The 22,250-nt window shown below is 46.9% G+C and overlaps 1 protein-coding gene across 7 annotated transcripts in view; it reads right to left on the bottom strand.

Annotated features, from left to right (window-relative positions):
• Positions 1-22,250, bottom strand: part of GATAD2A (GATA zinc finger domain containing 2A) — a 98,461-nt gene that overhangs the window by 75,632 nt on the left and 579 nt on the right. For 2 of the 7 annotated variants that reach the window (XM_089905333.1, XM_089905334.1), the window contains exon 1: positions 9,568-9,871. The exons of 1 other annotated variant lie outside the window; for it this stretch is intronic. The gene's annotated coding sequence lies outside the window, so the exon portion shown is untranslated. Of the gene's footprint in view, positions 1-9,567; positions 9,877-22,250 lie in introns of those variants that run through there. 4 more of the 7 variants (XM_089905329.1, XM_089905331.1, XM_089905332.1 and 1 more) reach the window with 4 other exon arrangements.

Raw genomic sequence — 22,250 nt, 5'->3', positions numbered from 1 at the left:
TCCTTCCATCAGAACAGCACAGCACTCACGCATGAGGTAGGGAACAGAGCAGACACAGACCGTTGGGAAGGAGACAGGTCCTCTGGCCAAAGACAGCAAGGAGAGTGCAAGGACAGCAGAAGACACATGGCCAAGGGACATGGAGCTGGGGGACAGCCCAGGCCCTGTGGGAGCGCTTCCTAAGGTGGGTGGTGGCCAGGGCCATGTGCTGGCCCTCCCAGCTCTGCATATGAGGCACCAGGCTGCTGCCCTCACCCAACTCACCTGATTCCTCACTCCCACCCATGACCTCAAAATCAGGACCCTGATGGTGTCTTGGTCATCATCAGGCAGATGTCACTCTCAGACCCAAGTCATTTTTTTTCCAAGTGCCAGGTCCCCACGGCCCCTTTCCTTCCTGTGTCCACAACCCCTCTCCCTACTCTCAAAACCAGTATTGTCATTGGGTAAGACACCCACCTGTCTTCTCCCCTGAACTCTACAAGAAGAGTCAGGATTTGGAAACATTTGAGCAATGCATGAAACAGGGAAACATTCTCAAACTAGGAAGCCGCAGCTGTTGGAAAAATTCATGTGATGTTTCAGAGAAGTGTCTTAATCGCCCTAGGTCTGTTTGGAAAAGTGTCCAAAACCTCAAGCTGGAAAATTCTCAGAATCCAGAAAATGCTGATTACCGGGACTTCCCTGGTGGCCCAGTGGTTGACTTCGCCTTCCAATGCAGGGGGTGTGGGTTCGATCCCTGGTCAGGGAGCTAAGATCCCACATACCTCAGGGCCAAAAAACCAAAACATAAAACAGAAGCAATACTGTAACAAATCGAATACAGACTTTAAAAATGGTCCACATCAAAAAAAAAAAAAAAATGCTGATTACCAGCCAGCTCCTAGGGCACAGGAATCACATGGAGCCTCTTCCTGGTCCCTCTAATTGCTACAAAGCTCTTTTTCAGGCTAAGTTAAGGGCCACGTCCTTCTAATTTCCACCTATCCATCACTACTTCACTCTTGGGAACAGAGCAGAACAAACTAGTATATACAAGACAGTCCCTCAGATATTTTATTCTTTCACCCATTATTTATCACACTTTCATCTAACACAAAGCACTATTTCTTTGGGGAGGAAGAGACACAAGGACAAATCAAGTTCCGTACCCAGCCCCCAGAGCCAGCCGAGATCTGTCAGGGTCAAAGACACGTGCCTCCTGTTCATGAGGGTCCTGAGCCCTGATGGTCACACAGGACCGCCACACCTCAACACACTACGTTCTCCTAGTGAAGCAGAAAGTGGCCATCCAGGGTCACAGGCTGCGCCCTGGGTCTCACCAATGCCCACCTTCTCCCAGGCAGTAAACACGATCTCAGACCACCCTTCTCTAGGGCCCAGCTCACCTCACCTTTGCTCATACTCAGCACCCCTAAAACCGAAGACCCACTATCTCAGGGCCTGAGACACCTGTACTGCATTTCACTCCATAGGCCACCTACTGGAGTAGCTTAGGCTCTTCTATGTCAATGGGTTAACTTTTTAAAATAACTTAAAAGAAAAATTAGCCAACCCTAGTTCATAGACTTAGAAGACTGGTTAAACTGGTTCAAAGTGACCCTAATTTTTCTAAGCAATTTAAGTTAATTTCTCCCTTCTGCAAGAAACCAAGGTAACGAAGTGGGCATGCTCCCACCATCTTAAACTTCACAGAAGGTGCATGTTTCTCATCTGCTCACCCAATGCTAAGTACCTTCCCCAGGTGGCGACCTGTCCACTCTTGCTGCCTTTTGTGTCAGGGTCACCTGATCTCATCTCTGGAAAGTAAGAGGAACCCCTTCCATCCTCCCTGAGGGGGGTGAGTGGGTACCTGATGGCACCAACAGCAGGAAAGGCCAACTGTCCAATCCTGAGCTGAGATCCCAACTCACCAATGGGTCTCCTGGAACCCCTCGCCACCCCCCCCCACCCAATCTTCTCCCTTCCAAGAACATGATCAATCCCTCTAACCAGTTCTCCTATGAAATGGTTTAAAGACTACTTCAGCAGGCAGAATGGACTTCCCCAAATATAAAGGATATGCAAAAAATAACCTCCCTCGAAGCTTTTTAGCAGCCAGCTTGTGCTATCCTAGACTCATCCTTATCGGAGTGTTAAGGTCCTTCACTCTTGCCCCAGACTAGCACAGCTGACCATCAGAGCCTCGTATAGGATCTGATGGCTAGCTTTTTTGAATCTTGAAATGGACACCCAAAATGGATCACCCGAAGGATGACTAAATAATAAGTGTCATTACTTTTTATTAATAGATGGGGAAAAGCAGTTTAATGCTCTTAAAATTGAAAGCCATCAACCACTCAATTCCAGAACAGGAAACACAGCTAGAGTTTTTATTTTGTTTTGTTTTGTTTTGAAGGCAGCCCTGAGACTCCAGAAGCAGCCCTGAGTTCTTCTTCCCTGGGTCCTGTCCCATCCTCACACCAGATATACCATGATGACCTCAAAAAACAAAGCCCTGAGGAAGGAAACCTGCCAATGGACCTACACTACATAAATAAAAGAGAAACCTAAAACAAAACAAAAAATTCTAAACTAACCAGGCCATAAAGAAATAAGGATAACAGAGATCAGACCAGGAAGCACTAGAAGGGAACAGAGATCTATGTTCTCTCTTCTGCAAGTCAACCCAGGGCAGGCCACTCCTCCTCTCAGGCCTCAGTTTCCAGTTTGCAACATCAAGGGCTGTCCTGTTCGTCTGGAAGTCTGTATGCTGCCTTGCTGGGTTCAGCAAAACAACACACAGAAGCAAGCTAGTCCCAGGTGAATGTTACATTTGTCTGCTGCCCAAGGACCAAAAATAGTTACATTTCTAATGCTCTGCCTGACAAATATAAATTGACAGTAAGGCTACAATTACATTTTAATCCAGACTCAGCCCCTTAATATCCTTAACCAAGAAAACTTCAAAAGCAAACTTCAAAAACTTCAAACGCCTACTACTGACACCTGAGGCTCCCACCACCTCCCCAGTCTTTGGCATCAGGAAATGTCACTTGTAAGGTTGAAACAAACAAAAAGCCTCAATAATAAAAACTTTAAAGGTTTGCGGAGAGAGGCAAGAGACAGATGACCAACATACAAACTGCTGAGGTCAGCTAATCAAACAAAAGTGTTAAAGAAAATACTAATCAAACCCTCGAAATCTCCCCAGGTTCAGGTGGGTGTAAGAGAGTCCCAGGGAGGGATCTGACTCCAGAATCCTCTGAAAGAACTGCCCGCCATTGAAGGGGGTGGGCATTAACCCTTTACACGCAGGAGAGAAGACAAAATGAGGTTCAGGTGTTGTCAATGATATGCAAGCCCTGAGAATATCACAGGTCTGGAGTGACTCAACCAATTCAATCAACACCTTCAAACCAAGGATTCAGTTTGCCATGCTCCTACTTTCCCCACACCACTGAGCAATTGCGAAAAAAATGTGTTTCCTCCGTGGATGAATGAAGATTGTAGCAGCAAAGTTTTCAGAACTGGCTGGCAGAGTGAGCCTGCCAAAAACACACAAGAAAGCTAAAAATATGCTGTCACTGCCACAAAGTCCACCAAATGGAAACGCAAGTGACGAAGATACTGGCCTGAAACCTGCTCACCTCCAAGGTCATGGGGAGCAGCTGCCTCTAAGGTAAGAATGTGTTGAGTCAAGTTTAACAGCTACTGACTCAAAGGCTAATTGCACAGAACAACTGCGATTGTAGGAAATGTTATATTGGGATTATATGCAGATTTAAGACCACAAGGTTTTTTCACTTCCCTTCCGGATAACCTGACTGACCTTTTAGGTGAGATCTCCTTACAATAAGTTCTGAAGACCTCCAAACTGTTAGGTTGTGGTGGAATTTTGTTATAAAGAAAATCTAGCTCCTCAATCTGAGTGTTTCATTGTGTGTGATAACTGAGATGTAAGACCCAGGGGGATCATCATGTAGCTGTCCTCTGGGCAGAGAAGCATTTTGTTTTTTGGTTACTTTTCTTTTTTTGGCCCCACCTAGAGACACGCGGGATCTTAGTTCCTCGACCAGGGATCGAACTGTGCCCCCTGCAGTGGAAGCTAGGAGTCTTAACCACTAGACTGCCAGGGAATTTCCCCAGAGAAGGATTTCTGTCTCAGAGGTAAATGGAGGATCAAGGGCTAGGATATCCCTGACTACTTTTAAACATTTCCCAATTGCCCTCACAGCCATCCCATGAGATTAAGATATAGTCCCTGTCTATGGATGGGAAAGCTGAGGCCAGGTGGCCAGAAAACCTGCCCAATGCTGAAGAGTGGTAAGCTGTAGTCAGATCTGTCAAATTCCCAAACTGGCTAGAGAGCTGTAAGTGCGGAAGGAGGACAGGATTCGGGAACAAACTCTCCTGTTTGCCACTGCAAGCACCATCAAGCAACCTACTTCTCATCCCTGAGCAGAGTCCACTCAGTGATAAGGCCAGAGGTACAGGGGCGCCTCTGGGTTCTCAAAGGCAGGACCCCATGAGAATCTGCCTGGCAAACACCTTACAAATGGAAGGGCTGACCCTGAAAATCAGAATGTGGGGTTCAGCAAGCTCGGGATCAGGAAAAGGGGCTGTGTCTCCTTTGCCCTGATGAGGCACCACCAACCTAGCCATTCTGTATCACCAGGGAGGCACTAAGGCTGGTGGGAAAAACATTCATAGTCTGAAATCGGAAAGGTTGGGGCCCAGTCCCAGCTGTAGAAAAATCAGCAAGGTGACTCTGGCAAGTATCACCCTCTGTAGGGACTTCACCTTCTTCCATCTGAAATGTGGGAACAAGGTTGTGGTTCCAAGGGGCAGAGACAGTTGATGGTTTGTCCCACAAACATAGAGGTGCTCCACACATGAGAAGCAGAACAGTCATTAATGCTTTGGGGCTCTGCCTCATCTGCTCTAGTCATGATGGTACACTCACTGAACTCCAATTTATTGAGCAGGTACACATACTAGGTGCTGTGCTATGCCACTGGCATTTATTATCTCACTCCCAACTCAGCCATTTAAGGCAGACATTAGTACCCCCTTTTTAGAAATGGGAAACAGAGGACAAGGTTCACCAAGGTCAAGCCACAGGGAAGTGGCCGGGTGGAGCTCACACACAACCTAAGGCAAAGCCAGGGCTGACCCATGACACCATTACAGGGACCTGCTACCTGGGAACAGGCCCACGGCCTCACATGGTAAAGAGCAGGCGGTACTGGATGTGGAACAACCTCCCTGGCACCAGGAGGATCTGGCTGGCCACTATAATGCAACACTATTTATTAAAAGTGTACTCAAAGGCATTACCTCATTTAGGATGAATTAGCTTTGAAGGTTCAAACCAAAAGACCTGACTAGCAAGGCAGGTCAAGTGGTTTCAAGGCTAGAGATGGAGATGCAGAAGGAATGGCTGAAGGATTCAAGTACCTCTGTGAAAATCAAGAGAGAGAGAGTGCAGTGCACTGAAGCCGCAAAGACCCTTTCCCACATACCCTGGAGGGTTCCAGAGGATTTCAAGTCACTTCCTACGGCTACTTTCAGGTATTCAATTAGAGTAAGTTTCTCTGTCTTCTAAAAGACTAACCTACATTCTCATCACACACAAAAAGAGGTCATAAATACAGCCTAGAAAGCAAGAGGAGGGGCAAGAAGGCCGTGGTCTAACATTCCTCTTGACTAAGAAGTCCTGGATCCTGTTTGCCGGAATCCACAAGTATGTAAGATCTGTCCCCAGCTGGTACTTTTGTTTCTCATAACACCAGTCTCACTACTTCCATCTCACTGCCACCACTTCAGGTCCCCTGTATTTTTTTACGTCAACCTTCTTAACACGTTGCCTTCCTAATTCAAGGCAAAGATGTAGCTTTGCACAGTTAGCACATAAAGTAAGTTTCATTACCTGAAAGAAAAGCAATCTGAGGCCAGGCTGTCCAACTCACCTCCTAAAACAGTTCAAATAACTCAAGAGCATCCATTCTAACAAACAACCACACTTGGCAGGCTGCACAGTTCTGTAAGCCTCAATCTATGACACTGCCAACTCGTTCTTCTGGTTCTGCTGCACTTCCTAACCCGACAACTATTACAAGGAAATCCCAATGATACTCTATTACCCCAGGACGACTGCTCATGAAGACCTCACCTACTCACCTGTTTCATAATCCTCCTAGTTTTCTACAATGAGCATAAATTAACTCAATCATCAGGGAGAAAAAAATAAGCCTAGGGAAAATAATCTTTTCCATTCCATTTGATGGCACAGAAACACCCAAAGTCCAAACTTGGTAGTTTGCACTACCAAGTCCAAACAGGTAGTTCTCCAGGTAAGCATCTGAGTTGCCTATGCTTTCAGAGGTTAACACACCCACACCAAGAGTCCTTAACTGGATTCAGTGGTAAGGGCATTACATTTCTGTCTCTTGGAAACAGACACATTCAAGACTCTGAAGGTCATTCTTGATTTTCTCCCAACAGAACACAAGAAAATGCCAACATTTCAGAATGGCTTCGCTACTCTCCCCCTCATGTCCTTCAGGCGCCACCTTCCAGTCTTCTGCTATCTAAGGCCCAATGCACCCTCAACACATGGGTCCCTGTATTATCCTCTTCAGTGAGGTCCTACTGTTCTCAAGGTAAATTCCAGATGCCTCAGCCCTGGAGCCTGCGCATTTGTCTCTCTCTGCTCCAACCATACTGATCTTCCTTCAGTCCCAAGCACTCTCTCTGCCAGAAATGCTCTCCCTTTTTCACTTTACCTATTTAGCTCCTACATGTCCTCTGATCCCAGCTGAAAAAAGACCCTCTCAAGTCTTGCTCACCATGTCACAGCATCCTTCTCTCCTTGGCCCTTGTAAGTTTCCCCAAGTTTATGAGATTAGTTACGATTTCTCTCCCATTAATCTCACAGTAAACTCCACTGAGCAGGGATTCCTAGCATGGTGCCGGAGGCACAGTAAGCACATTGATATTTATTGAATAAATCAATACAGAAATCACTACTCGCAGTGCCACAAAGTCACAAAATAAGTGATACAAAACAAGTGAGAACTACTAAACAGTTGAGAATTGGAGTCATTTTTTACTTAAATTTAAAATGTTCCTTCTTTTGGGCTTCCCTGGTGGTGCAGTGGTTGACAGTCTGCCTGCCGATGCAGGGGACACGGGTTCGTGCCCCGGCCCGGGAAGATCCCACATACCACGGAGCGGCTGGGCCCGTGAGCCATGGCCGCTGAGCCTGCGCGTCCGGAGCCTGTGCTCCGCAACGGGAGAGGCCGCAACAGTGAGAGGCCCTCGTACTGCAAAAATAAATAAATAAAATGTTCCTTCTTTTAAAAAAAAAAATCATAAAACACAAGTATCAAAAAGTGAAGAAAACAAACAAACTACTGCTACCCCTAATCTTGGTACAAATCCTTCCAGGACTTTTTTTTTTGTTTTTACCAAAAGCAGCATTATTTCTTTCCTCTCTATCAAAATATAAAATTGTAGGATCCGCCAAATGATACTGCATTAATAGAGATGACTTGACATTAAAAAAAAAAATGATGTCATCTGAATGAAAATAACAATGCATTCAAATCATTAATACATTAATCCCATTCTCTACACCACATCCAAGATGAGAGGCAATCCTCTGCAAAACCCAGCTTCAGAATTTTAGGGGAGAAATAGGGGATGAAAGATGAAGGGTGGGGGAGTAACTGAGGAAAGGGTCTAGCAAATTACTCTCAAAATCCCCAACCTAAACTGCTTCCTCTAGAAAAGGACCAACTTTTCTGAGTTACAGGCTATGGAAGCAAGGCAAAGGGGTGACTCTGTGGCTTGGTTCTTAAAAGCCAGCTGGTAACTCTGCTCTCCGAGGACAAAGCAGGGCTAGAAATGGTGTCACCAGGTCATCCCCCAACTCCAAGCAGAGGTGTACTGGAGCCTGGACAAATAAATGGCCTTGTGTTTTAGGAGCTCCCAGAAAATACTCACATACTGGGCTTGCAAACAGGAGCTCCTAGGCTCTGGTGCCCCACAGGGCAGGCGCAAGCCCAGCTCTGCCTCTCTACTAAGCAGTCTTGGGCAAGCAGCCTGACCTCCAGAAGCCCCAGTTTCCTCACCTGTAAAGTGGGGACCATACTCTCTCTTCCTCCATCGGATTGTTAAGGGCACTGAAATATGTCTGTGCACTGAGCTTAGCACACAGTGGGCATTCAAATCGGGGCCGGTGTGATCTTTTAGCCTTCCTCCACAGCTTGCTGTCAGGTCTAACACGCTACTCAGCATACTGATCTGGTGCCAGCAAACACTGCACATAATCTATCTTAAAAGAAAACTTGTAACCACTACCAGAAGAAATAAAAACATCAACAGGACAGTGGGTCCAAGACTAAAGCAACTGCACAGAAGGCTGTCTGTCCCTCAGTTTCTCTGCGCTACCACAGCCAGAAGGTGTCACTGTGTGAAATGGACATACGGAACCAGAGACTTAACCAGTACTGTGCACTCCAAGAAAACTGAAAGAAGTAAAAGGGTAAGGAAGAGGAAATTAAAGTCGCAAGTGACTCACTCGGACTTTGATCTAAAAAATCCAAAGCTCTAAGGATAAGGATGAACTACACACCTAAAGGCATAGGATCAGATACACAAAATTAAGCAGTCCCTGCAAAATTCCCAGGGCAGGGCAGAAACGTGCACCCAATGTGTCATTGAGTTCCTAAGGGAGGGATCCCCATTCATTTCTGGGTCCCAGTGTTTGCGCACACACCAAGTGTCAATCACGCTCTAGGCTAGGGCCCTGCCCATAAGCTCTTCCTTGTTGAAGTGATCAATTCCGATTCTTGGCAATAATCCCTTTAAAAGGCCAGCTGCTGCTGTCTAGTCACTGATGCCGACCCTTTCCAGGTGGGAAAAAAGAAATCAGTACAGCCAACGCCTAGATGGGGAGGCAAATTTAAAGTATAAAGCCCTGTGAAAGGCCGGAACCCACAGAGGGGGAAGGGTCCCGCGGCTCCCGGGGGGTCAGGCAGGAAGGGCGCGAGCGGGGGGAGGGCCAGCCCTGCAGGCGTGGGCGCGCGGGGACTCTTATTCTGACACGGGATCCGCAGCCGCCGTCGCCGTCGCCGCGGGGTTCAGCGCCGCGGCCCGGCCAGCCCGCGACCCCCGCCCGGGACCCTCGCCCGGCGCGCCCACGTGCCACCGCCCCCCAGCCCGTCCCGGCCTCTGGGAAGCTGCGCCTCTCGGCCCGACCCCTCCCCCGACCCCAGAGGAAGCGCAGGAGGAAGAGGGGCGACGACGCGACTTTCCAGGACCCCCGCCCGGCCCGGCCCCCACGTGCCCGGGCGGCGTCAGAGCGCGGAACTTTCCAGGGCAGCGCAAGAAAGACGCTCCCAGAATAAAAGCAGTACTCGCTCGCTCTCACTTTTCCATGCTCACACAGGGGGTCCCTCACAGCCCCCCGACCCTCCGACCCTGACCAACCCACACCGCCCCTGCCGCTCCAGTCTCCCTCGCAAGACCTCAGCCCCGACCCCAGCCCCCGCCCCCCGCCAAGTTTGGTCCGGAACTTACCGGGCCGCGGGCCGGCCGGGCCCTAGGACAGCGCGCAGGTTCAAGGGGCCGCGGGGCCGGGGTCGGGGTCGCCTGCGGGGCCGGGCGGCCGAGGGGCTGGGGGCGCCGGGCCGCGCGCGCTCGCTCCGCCTGTGGGGCCGCCCGGGCCCGCGGCGCTCGCTCCGCCGGTCCGCCCGCCCGCCCGCGCCGCCGGCCAGATAATGCGCCCCTCGGCCGCACACATGGAGCCCGGCGCCGGCGTCACCGCCCGGGACATGCGCACCAGGTCAGCGCGCCCGGCCCGCGGCCCCCAAAACACCGGGGAGCTCTTAAAGGCGACGCCGCCCGCCCGCGCCCGGATGGGCGGGGCCAGTCGGTTGGGGCGGGGCCTGATAGTGGTGGGCGGGGTCAGGCAGACCGACACCGCCCCGGAAGCACCGCCCCTCCTGGCCGCACTCCACTGGACGCCCGGCCCCGCGCGCCGGTTTCCCACGAGGGCTCGGGCGGGCTCCTGCCTCAGGGTTAGGGGGGTCGTCGCCAGCTCACCCGCGGCAGAGCCGGGCGGGCCGCGCCCAGGGCTGACTCACGAGGCGCTCACTGCTGACCTCGCTCCAACTGAGCTGCGAGACCTCAGGCAACTGCTTCTGAAAACCAAGGTTAGAATGCCACCCCCGGCGGGGTCGTCACACAGAAGTTCCCCTCCAGGGGATAGGCGAAACCGTAATTCTTACAGCGCAGTAAAGAGAGTTCTACAAAGTAAGCTCCAGACCCACCCACTTCAAAGACACTTCAGGGATGACTGCTCTCCCTCTCCAGTTACCTCCCAATCTGCCCCCGTACCTCTGGGAGAAGGTGAAACCCCCCAAGAAAGCAAATCTGCACCCTTCCCTCTCCAGTGACTTGGAGGAAACACGGGAAACAGTCTAACCTGAGAGAGGATGGGCTTTGGAGATGTTCGACTACATAAAACAAACACAGTTTTAATAGGGAAAATAAAATATCTAGTATCACAAGAAGCTCTCAATATCAAGATTAGGTTCTGAAGAATCACCAGAAAAGGCCCTTTCCATGTTCTTTTTACAGCGTTAAAACAAATAATTCATGATGAGACACCTAGATAACATATCCTAATACAAGTGAAACAAAAGTTTCACCAAACATACCTTGCAATGTACTGATATTTTCTATTTCATTTTTTAAAAAGAATCAATGTAATTCTAACCCACTGTTAGTCTTGACCCCAAACTTTAAAAACACTTAATGCAGAATAAGTTTTACAAGTAAAATTTTCTGCTATGTGCCCCCACCACAATAAGAAGTTAAAAAAAGCCCATTTTAATTGTGTTGAGTTCCTCACCTAATTGGCAACTTTTTGTTGCTGATTCCACCCCCAATCAATCCTACCCCCAAAATCTTCCAAGGGCTTAATGCCAACGTCTGGCACAACTTCCCCAGGGCCAAAAAAGAAGCATTCCTTAAACTAAAAATGATACAAAATACAAGTTGTTGACCCCCAAACACCTTCCCTGACCCAGATTTGTCAGCACTTTGCTTTGCTACTAAGAAATTCGAATGTTCAAATTCAAAAACCAAACAAAAACAGTTTATTCTTAAACAGGTAACTTGGTATAGGAATGCAGGAAACTCCCTAATCCCATATGCAAAGATAGTTTAAAGCAAATGATTTTCACTCTAATTCGGCAGCTGTTTATTTTGAGAACTGCTTTACTCAACGATTAATCAGATGATGCATATTAAAGCAATATAAGCAAAATATTACCTCACTGCTCCTCACCTGGCTCTTGATTAATGCCAACTTAATTAACTATAAACAGAGCAAAGTGTGGTCAGGTGGGAGACCCAAGACTTGAGATTGACACAGGGATTCCAGAATCTGAGCTGGCAAACCCCCGTACGAGTCACCAAGGTGACAACCATCCTGTTTTAAAGAGGGAGGCAGGGGACTTCCCTGGTGGTGCAGTGGTTAAGAATCTGCCTGCCAATGCAGGGGACACGGGTTCGAGCCCTGGTCCGGGAAGATCCCACATGCCGCAGAGCAACTAAGCCCATGCGCCACATGTGAGCCTGTGCTCTAGAGCCCGCAAGCCATGACTACTGAGCCCGCACGCCACAACTACTGAAGCCAGCTCCCCTAGAGCCCATGCTCTGCAACAAGAGAAGCCACCACAGTGAGAAGCCCGCACTCCGCAACAAGAGAAGCCACCACTCTTCACAACTAGAGAAAGCCCGCGCGTAGCAATTAAGACCCAACGCAGCCAAAAATAAATAAATAAATTTATTAAAAAAAATAAAGAGGGAGGCATCAGCTGTGACATATTAATGACACACCCCTATGGACTGAGGTGTGCACTGCTGACAGGTGGGCTGCTCCAGGGGACAGTGCCAACTTCTCCAGCTGGGAAAGGGTGAAATAGAGTTTACTTCTGTGATAGGAAGAAAGGGCCAAGTGTGTAGATGGAAAAAGTGATAGTGAATCCAGACCTGTTTGGGGTACCAGATGCTCAGGCGGGTGAATGCTGAGACTGCTTGGCCTAAAGACCTTGTGCCTATAGTACTGGACTAAACAGCAAATAGTTCAGCTGGGTGATTATGAAATATGATGCAATCACCTTCAGATGCCATTCTAAAACTGAAGAAACCCTAATTTAAGAGACAACTAGGGCTAGAACCATGTTTCTCCTGAAGTTTTTCCCCTCTGCCCTAAGAACAAGGCAGTCAATTAATAGTTATGGGTACCAGTTAACATGATACTCTAAAAACACTTCTGTTATTAAGTTAAACAAAAATTTCTGCCGAATTCACTTCATATCCTTCAGACCAGATCCTTGCTAATAATAGCCAAGCCTCCTTCCACCCTAACCACTGCAGAAATATTCTAATTATCTTTCTAATGTACTATTAGATAAACTTCCAAAAACCAACTGAGCTAATTCCTGTACAACAAAGGGACTGAAGAAAAGAAATTTGGGCCAAATCCATGTTCGTGTCCCCTTTTATAAAGTAGAAATTGGTCAAAGGCTCAACAGTAGTGTGAAACCGACTGAAAAGGAATAGCATCACCTACTAAATGTTTAAGGTACTGTACTTTTGGGGTTTTAATCAGAAAATGTCTTTAAAGTTCCTGGTGGACAAAATTTAAGATATCCTACATTATAAACACCGGTCAACAAGAACCATCTAAGAGACCTCTCATCACAAGGGTTTTGTAGGCTGGGGAGCCTGTAGGCACCAGCTCCAGAAGTTCACAGGCTGGTGGCACAGAAAGACATAGAATGCTTTCAATGCAGAAACTGCATTCATAGAAAAGACAGGAATCACAAAGGAAGAGGCTGCTCCCCTCCCTGGAGAGGGGTCTGGGAGATCTTTATGGATGTGACATTTGAGCTAGCTCTTAATGGATGAACATCCCAGGCATCCAGAACAGCACAGGCAAGGGCCAGAGCTGGCTACTCCTGGAGTGTGAGGGCTTTGGGGCAGACAGGGCTGCAAAGGGATGGATTCATTAACCTTTAAACTTTCTAGGTGGCTTTCTCTCTCAGAACACGGAATGAACTGTGGACCACTTCAATTCACAAGCTAAGCAGACCTAGTTATGTAGACTTTAACCAATTTTTAGATTACTGCTATCAAACAGTGACACTAGGCTCCCTCTTGTTTTCTGAGAAGCTTTCCAAAGAATAAACAGGTTGTTCATTCAAAAGTGTACCAAGTTTCGGACTTCCCTGCTGGCACAGTGGTTAAGAATCCGCATGCCAATGCAGGGGACATGGGTTCGAGCGCTGGCCCGGGAAGATTCCCACGTGCCGCGGAGGAACTATGCCTGTGTGCCACAACTACTGAGCCTGCGCTCTAGAGCTCACAAGCCACAACTGCTGAAGCCCGTGCACCTAGAGCCCGTGCTCCTCAACAAGAGAAGCCACCACAATGAGAAGCCCGTGCACCGCAGCTAGAGAAAGCCCGCGCACAGCAACAAAGACCCAGTGCAGCCAAAAATTTAAAATATAAATTAATTAATTAATTTACAAAAGTGTACCAAGTTTAAAAAAAAAGTACCTTTATGAAAAAGAGCACTACTTTCCACACTTTGCACTTTTAGTACTCTAAAGTCTAAAACTATTTTCATTGAGTTTAGGGACAATATAACCACAATCTCTAAGAGGATTATTTTAAAGTTTCTTATTTCACCCCAAATTCACTCTCAGATGGTGAGATTGCAAAGCAATTGGTTGGGAAAGGAAAGGAAAAGATTCATTTCTATGTGAATTTGATTTCCCTAGTACTTTGATATTTTTGGTACTTTTTTCAAGGACCAGAAAATAGTTAAAGGGACTATGCTTTATGAAAAATACAATACTCCCAACACATTACAGCTTCTACAACAAATGTCATTTTTTAAATCACAACACTTTTACACTAGATTAGGAGTTTGTGGGAGACAGATAAGCACCCATCTGCCCCATCCCTGTCGTGTATGCAGAAAAGCTCTCTGAAGCACAGCTCTCTAGAGATGAGCCACTTTGTCAACATGTGTTTGTTTTGAGTGTCGTTTCTAACCACAATTCTGAACGCTTAGTGTAGATGCAACATGGAGTTCAGGCTCCATCTGCAGTTAGTCTCTGTGTGGCCCTGACGATATCCCACTGTTACAGGGCTCTGAGCACAAATGCTTCCCTAAAGGGTTAAATACAAACTGCTCAGAAGTATCATTGTGAACCGGAAGTGTATCTCCCACTCTGTCTTCATCTGCATGTGTCACCAGTTGGCAAGGAATATCTCTTTTGTGTCTATATATGGCTTACAAAAAAAAAAAAGCATATCTAATTTAGGTCAATTTTAAGTCTTTGAAAAGTTAGTAAGTGAACCATGTTTTCTATGAATTAAAGAATTAACAGGAAAAAAAATCAGAAAACTACCAGAAAAAAAAAAATGCTATATGACAGTCTTAAGTCTAGAGATCAACCTATTCAAACCTGCTTAACAAAGAAAGAGTATTAATCACATCAGTGGCCTGCTAATAAACATCCTTGGTTTAGACATGAAGAAAAACATGTTTTAAAAACTTGGTATCCAGTTCACACCCCCCTCCCCAGTTATTAAGTGGCAGATCTTCCAACCTAACATAGGAAAGAGGAAAACATTCCTCCCCAAAGTTTTCCTAATAGGATGAATACTCCCCTCCTCCACTGGTGCCCAGCATTTCTCTATAGGAAATTCAGGAGGCGGGTCTTTCTAGTTTTTTCCTTCACAGCTTGATAACAAACACCATGTCCTCTTGCATGTTGACCTAGTCAGGCCTATAATTTTACCAACTCCTGGTTTGGGAGCAGTAAAATCTTTTTTTCAAATTTGGGTCAAAAATCAACCTTCAATAGAGATACTTTAAGAGGTTAAGTATAAATATAAAGCCTAAACCTTGAAAATGTCATGCAAGTTAAAAAACTGTTCTGGGGACTTCCCTAGTGGCACAGTGGTTAAGAATCCGCCTGCCAATGCAGGGGACACGGGTTCGATCCCTGGCCCGGGAAGATCACATATGCCGCGGAGCAACTAAGCCCGTGCACCACAACTACTGAGCTCGCGTGCTGCAACTACTGAAGCCCACGCGCCTAGAGCCCATGCTCTGCAACAAGAGAAGCCACCGCAATAAGAAGCCCGTGCACTGCAACGAAGAGTAGCCCCCACTTGCCACAGAGAGCAAAGAAAGCCTGTGCGCAGCAACGAAGACCCAACGCAGCCAAAACAAAACTGTTCTGCTGTATTGAGTTTTAGACCAGCTTAAATGACAATTCTCAAAGGAAAAAAATTCAGAAGCAGCCCCCATTATCTGTCCTCCTGAAACTCCATGTAGACTGCATACTATTATAAATAGAGTCTGCATGGTCTGATTTCACTGGCCATCATTGGTTTCTGATTGAAAATACTTATTCAGAGCTCAATTTAAATATTATTTTAGAGTTCAATCTTGAATCCTACTATGGCACATTTTATAAGACTCTCTACCTTTGAAGGTAACTCTGGGCTTTTCTTGCCAAAGGTGATCAGTTCAAACTCTGATTTTTAGATGAGCATAACCTCCTCAGGTCAAGGGAACTCACCAGATTGTTTCTTTACCTCCAGGTCCCTGACGGTGCCCATGCTGTTCCTCTCCTGGGAATGAGTAGCCACCTAAAAAGCAGCCCTCCCCATCGCCCCTTCCTTTGCAGGCTCTCCTTCCACAATCCAACTGCAGCATTTTGCTGCAGTTATCAGTTCATGAACTTGTTTTTTCCTAGTAGCATATGAGCTCCTGTGTCCAGCCAGGTGCCTGACTCTTAGCAAGTTAAATGAATATTTCCATCACACTCAAAAGTAAGGCTTTTCCTACAACATACTATAGCCACATAGAGTCTAGGTTTGAGCCTTTTTCCTAGTTACCCTGTCATGCTTCAGGAGGCACTGCAAGTCCATATGGTACACCAAGGTGGTGCGGTGGCGGCGGCAGCAGCAGCAGTGTAAGGCTATGATGAACTAAGGGAACCCACTGTCAAAAATCAGCCAATCCAGGAACCTCTAGATCATCAGCCCTCAGTCATACGCAGCAGCCTGTGGCCCCAACATGGACTGGTTTGCTCTTGGGCAGTATTAACTGCCATAGATAGCTATCCAAACTTGGGGGCCAACCTCAAGAGGAATAGTCAGCCTTGGTATGATTCTGCTAACAACTACCTTTACTAGGCACCTACAACAATCCAGCTGCTTGCTTCGTGCTTACCATCCCCACCCAACAAATGAAGAAACTGAGGCTCAAAGAGGTTAGGCCACTTGCAGTTAGGCCACCTTCCTGAGGTCACAGAGCCAGCAAGTGGCAGAATCTGGCTTTCTGGCTCCAAAGTTTCTACTGCACACAGGGCACTTTTACAAAGCAACAAAGACAAATTAATTCTTCAAGAGCACACTCTTGCAGAAGGATCTATCTACTGTCTGCTTCCTTTAGTTCTATACACATCTCCAGAGCAGCCCTCTGCAGGCAAGCTCCTGCAGGGAACACTGTGATAATGCAATAGGAAACCATCCTGTTAACCACCCTGCCAGATAGTCCTGAGTTTGTGGGTACATTAGCTGAGCCCCTAGAACTGCTAGGTGCAGGTCCACTGGTGGCTCCCAGTTCTGACAAAGCAGCTTACTGAGCAAAAAGTGATAACCTGAACACGTTTTCTACGCTCAAATTGGAGCCCAAGAACTCAGCCTGGAGTGTGGGGAACAGGAAATGAAGAGAGAGCAAGCATCCACTTCCCAAGGGCAACAGAGCCCAGAGGTGGGAGTCTGGTCATGTGCACAGTTGCATTGCTTGTCCACGCCCACTTCCGGCCTGGGCCTTCCTCTTCACCTCATGAGTCAGTACTTGGGTGAAGGGAAAGGAAAAGAAGACAGACTACCAGAAACTCTCCTTGTAATATGCTCTCTCTCCCCTGCTGGGCCCTGGGCCCTGAATGAATATCCACCCCGGCTCTCTGGCTCCACCCCTCAAAAATACACCTACTTAAGAAAAGCACCTGTCACATAATTGATCTATGTGGACTAACATCAAATCCGGGCCACAACATAGGAAGATCAAAATAGTGCTTCCCCAGTCCCAATACAAGAGGGAACCCTAGGGCAGAGGGAACTCTGTGCACCAAGAACCTACTAATACATGACAAAGCAGTCCACCTATTTGAAATCTCACTTTTCCTATGCCATAAACAACAGCCAAGCACTACCCTTGTCTGATTTTTTTTTTTTTTAAGATTTAAAACAAGGCAAGAAGGGCTTTAATAGCTGTTTACCTCTTTGCATAATATGCACTGCCATGAAGAAATGCCACAGGATTCCAAAAACATACTGCTACCAACTTCAAGAAAAGTAAAGCTGAAAATGCTCCTGGCAATAACCATTCCAGACTCTCTTTTGTTTCTCCAAGACTACAGCCACAGTCATCCTGGATCAACTAGTGCCAAAAGCCAACAATCAACCGGGAAAACACCATAATTTCTGCTTCCTTTCAGAAGGAGGAAACAGAAGCAAGGAGTCCAGTGAGGAAATTAGAAGGGTAGTAAGGTTTCACTTCCAAACCTCCAAGAAACTCCACCCCAAACTCCCAACATCCAGGAATATGCCCAAAGAAGCCCTGAGATATTCTTTCATTCATTTGTTTACTTGTCTGTGACTGGGATGTTAAGATCCTTGAGGGCTGACTGCATCTGTCCCTGGGGGCCCAGCTCACTGCTAGGCCCCCAGCACCCAGCATGGTATGCCTAGCACATCACTGGCACACATTTATTGCTGAATTATTTGCTGGCATAGGAAGTTACATGAGCCAGAAAATCTAACACTTTCTATTTTTCAATCCAATTTTAGTTGTATTAAAAAACAAAAAATCCCTACCTTATGGCCACACAGGAAAACTTGTGCCAAGTTAAGCCCTTACTTGAGTGTTTAAACGTCCCTTATAGGACAGTTTGGAGGGATAAATTCATATTCAAACAATGCACCAGTGTAAACAAAGGCAGCCAGGTTGCAGAGAGGATAAAGCCAAAATTAATACTAGAAATTCAAAATAACAACATCCATTCATTTAGATGGAACGACTCCATACGGTAGTTATTCCCCAATTCCGAGGGAGGTCAGCTTCTTTCTTATCATCAAAATCCCACAGGGATTTAATGCCCCCAGTGCTGTCTCCAACAGGAAGGAAACCCTGACTTCCCCAGCTATTTCAGTTACATAAATCAACAGTTTATTGTCCAGTTAGAAGCTAGGCAGTGTTGCGACCCACATACCTTTTAGAGCTGCCCACCAACGGATAACCACGTTACATTACATCTAATAAATGTACCTAGATCAATATCGTTTCTAACTATCCGAGGGTTTTTTATTGCTGTAAGGATCTTTCAATTCAAAAAACAGTTTAAAAAACTTCCCGTTAGATAAAAGGGACTTGGTGGTGGCGCCACCATCCACCAGAGTGAAGTCTGTGGCACACAAGGGACATCATAATTTCAAAAGGGATAATAATCCCCTTAAAGTTGTTTACCCTATGTTTTATATTTTAAAAATAATAAACTTTGCTCCTTTCCCATATAATGGAATAAATATCCTTAAAAGAATTAAGAGAAATTTAAGACTGGCAGATATTTCCTGGCTTCAATAGTAAATTCACTCTGTGGGGGGGGGGATGGGGGCAGTGGGAGGGAAAGGGGATATTTCAAGAGAGGGGAAAAAACCCTTTTCTTCAAACTTGGAAGCGGTGCAGTGGGGGCCTAGCTCAGATTTTTCACCCACTATTCACCCGCAACCCGGGTTTTAGCTATCAAGGGCAAGTGCCATCTGTCCTCACATGAATAAGTGAAAAAGGCTGGACCCAACTCAGCAGCCATGATTTTAAGGCTTTCACTAATTGCTAAGACAAAACCCTCTCAAAAAAAAAAAAAAAAGTGTCCTGCCCACCCCAGCCTCCATCCCCAGAGTTTGAGTTAGCATCTTCACAGCTCTCTGAATCCTTGGGAACTCAAGGTGAATCCTGATCTCCTCACGGGCACTAAGCCACACACTCAATGTACTATTCTTGTGTGCCAATAAATGCCTTTGTACATCACTTTTCCAGTCTTTTGTCCCCAAATCTGATCCATTACCCTAAAAGAACGGTTCTTCTTCCAAGGTTCTAACGTGTAAGAAGAGATCACTCATCAGGTAACTGCTGCATATCACTCAGTCAAGCAGTCCCAAAATATGGCCGTGATCCTTTATGGTTCACCTTCTTTTTCTTCCCACAATTCAAGCTAGTAATAATCTTCTATCTTGCCTGTGGTCTAATTATAGTAATACATCTCCATGGCCTTAACTCACAAATTACCCCATTTTACAGAGGGAGAAAGCAAGGCGAAGGCAAACACAAACCCCTGTCACACAGCAAATCCATCTCACGTCTGCTATCTGAACACAGAAAAACGCTACTAGACCCAGATGGGCAGTGGGTTTTGCACGAGACACTCCGAGTTTCTTTCTCTTTGCTCCGTGGGCATATTTGGCCTTGGCAAAATGTCAAGTGCTTCCTGTCTGGGAGTCCAGACCAGAACCATAATCTCCTGAGCACAACAACCAACCTATTGCACAACAACCATGTGCTAGGCGCTGTGCTGGCTGCCTCCTGTTTGTTATCTCAGATTCATTCATTCACACATCTAGGAAGCACTTCCCATTTGTAGGCGCCTTTACACACATTCACAGAGATGTGACCCCCTCAAATATTTAGTAACGTGCTGATCTTGTGCCATAACTTATCCGAGGCCACACAGCTAGGAAGGACAGACCCAGAATCTGAATCAGGTCCTTCTGACTTCAAAGTTCCCTCTTCCCTAACACCTCACCTTGCTGGTCCTATGGGCTTCATTTTCAAATAATAAACATGTGCCAGCACTTCTCTGCCCTGTCTCAGGACACCTTAAGCCCCGAGCTCCCCACCAAATTTCCTCTTCCCCTCAGGGCAAGCTGACCAGGAAGAGGCAGTAGAGGAGCAACCAGGTCTGTAGCAGCTTCCTGCCTGGACTTGACTACCCCAGGAGCAGAGGGCCCAGGAAACTCTCCAAGCGCTTCTCCACAGAAGAAAATAGCTCGAGTTGAAACTTGTGTCCACATGGTCCACCGACAGATTTAGAACTCAAATTATAGCCTCGGCAGGAGTCTTCACAAAGGACTCAAATTAAGCAAGACCCAGATGGAAATGAACAGGAGAGAGACGGTCTTAAGTCAAACTTGTAAAGTGAACTGCAGTTCTAGCAGAATCAGAGGGAAGAACTGGTTGAAATGCTAAACCAACCAAGTTCAGCCTATATTTCAGAACTCCACTTCAGGAACATTTTCCCCACATTTTTAGCCTGAGACTTGTGCATGGACACGAAGTGGTTACAAGTTACTCAGGTTTCAAACTGAGTTCATTCCTGTCCTTTGGACCATCTCTCAATGCCAGCATTCATCTACTTGGGCTCCAGAGAGCTCTGCGTTTGGCAAAACAGATAAAATTAGCTACTGGAGTGAACTTGGAATCCAGGGTGGGCCATTAAAAAAAAAAGGTACACATGAGATTTGTAAAAGCCACGTAAAAACTTCCTTTGAGCCAAGCTGAAGTCACCTAAAACTTAGAGAAATGAATTCAAATCCCCTGTTCCTTGCCTCCCTTCCACCCTTCCTGGATCTAAGGTGACCCATTTCCTGCTTCTTGCTGTGCCTTTCAAACCTGAGTGGCCCACAAATTGAGGATCCACTGGAGATCAAGGGGTAAATCAGAGGGCCTAGGGAGAGAAAACACAGCTGGAAGAACTGAAAGAGCATTTTTCTTCTCTTTTTTTTTTTTTCTTTTTTTTGGGGGGTGAGTTATACTATGCAGAGGGAGGACTGAGGGATGGGACAGGAAGCTGAAAGTGTGATAATGGGGTACAATGCTCCAGCCCTGTCCCTCCTGCCTCTGCACTGGCCTGACAACACTGTGGTGGCCCCATGACTCAAAAATGGAGCAACCAAGACTGTCCTTCGACAACAGCTCCTGCTCCCCCAAATCTAGCAGGTCTTAAAGGATGAAAGAAAACAGCATTATTTTTGCCTGTCTCCCAATTTCCCTTCCAATCATAAATTCCTCCAGGTCCCTGGAAGCTGAGGTAAAAGTTCAGAGAATACTCCTAATCCGGCAAGAAAGAAGACTGAAGATGGGAGGGGTATATTTCTGATCTCTCCTTCCAGAATAGAGAGAAGTGGGTACCACAAACAGAAATACGGGAACCCTGAAGTTGAGGGCTCGAAGGAAAAATGAGGGAAGAGTTTCTCCCTTAGCAAATCAGGAGGGAAACCTCAGGAAAGGGGGCATGTCCTCAGGCAAGTGGAAGGGGAACCCCTGGGAATTCAGGGGGACCCTTTAGAGAAGTGAAGAAATCCACTGTGTCCTCCATCAAAGAGGAGGTATCTTGAAAGAGTGCAGGCACATTTCAGAGATGTGAGGAGCCTAACAGAAGTGGGACATCACGTATTACGGGGAGGACCTCTGGAGAAGCCAGGGACCCCTCCAAACACTGCAGCATCCACAGATTAGTAGGAGTCCCCCCCAGAATGGGAACTTTTTTGGAAAAGTGGGGAACATTTCCTCAAGTAAATAAGGATCCAGTCAGACGTATGGGCATTTCAGAGTAGTGGGCCCCCTCAGTAAAATGGAGGTACTCATCAAAAAGTAGCGGGTCCCATCAAAAGTGGGGTCAAATCAGAAAAGTGGGGAACACCTCCAACAAGGATTCTGACAGAAGCAGGAACACCTCAGATTAGTTGGGGGACACTTGGGAAAAGGAGGAAGTCACCCAAAGAAGTGGGGACAGAAAAGCAGGGAGAGCAACGCAGAAAGGTAGGGGGAAAGGGAGACCTGTGAAAAGGGGGGGACACCTTAAAAAGGCAAGGGCCAAAAAGGAACACAGAACAGTGGGACAACAGCTCAGAGAAGCAGGGATCTCCTCGCAGAGGTGGGGGTCCCCCAGAGAAGTGAGGGGAGGGGTGCCCTAGAAGCAGGGATATCTCCCTGAGAGAAGTTGGGGTCCCTCAGGGAAGACATGGGGGTCCCAGAAACGCAGGGGATCCCTCAAAAAGCAATCCCTCGGAGAAGCAGGGATCCCCTTAGAGAAGTTGGGAGG

This window comes from Delphinapterus leucas, unplaced genomic scaffold, assembly GCF_059928025.1.
Source record: "Delphinapterus leucas isolate spDelLeu-1000000601 "Yukka" unplaced genomic scaffold, BTC_Dleu_Yukka2 spDelLeu_asBTCV2_sq25, whole genome shotgun sequence".
Lineage (NCBI taxonomy): Eukaryota > Metazoa > Chordata > Mammalia > Artiodactyla > Monodontidae > Delphinapterus > Delphinapterus leucas.
The sequence above is the reverse complement of the archived record's forward strand: the minus strand, read 5'-3'. Positions and strand labels throughout refer to the sequence as shown.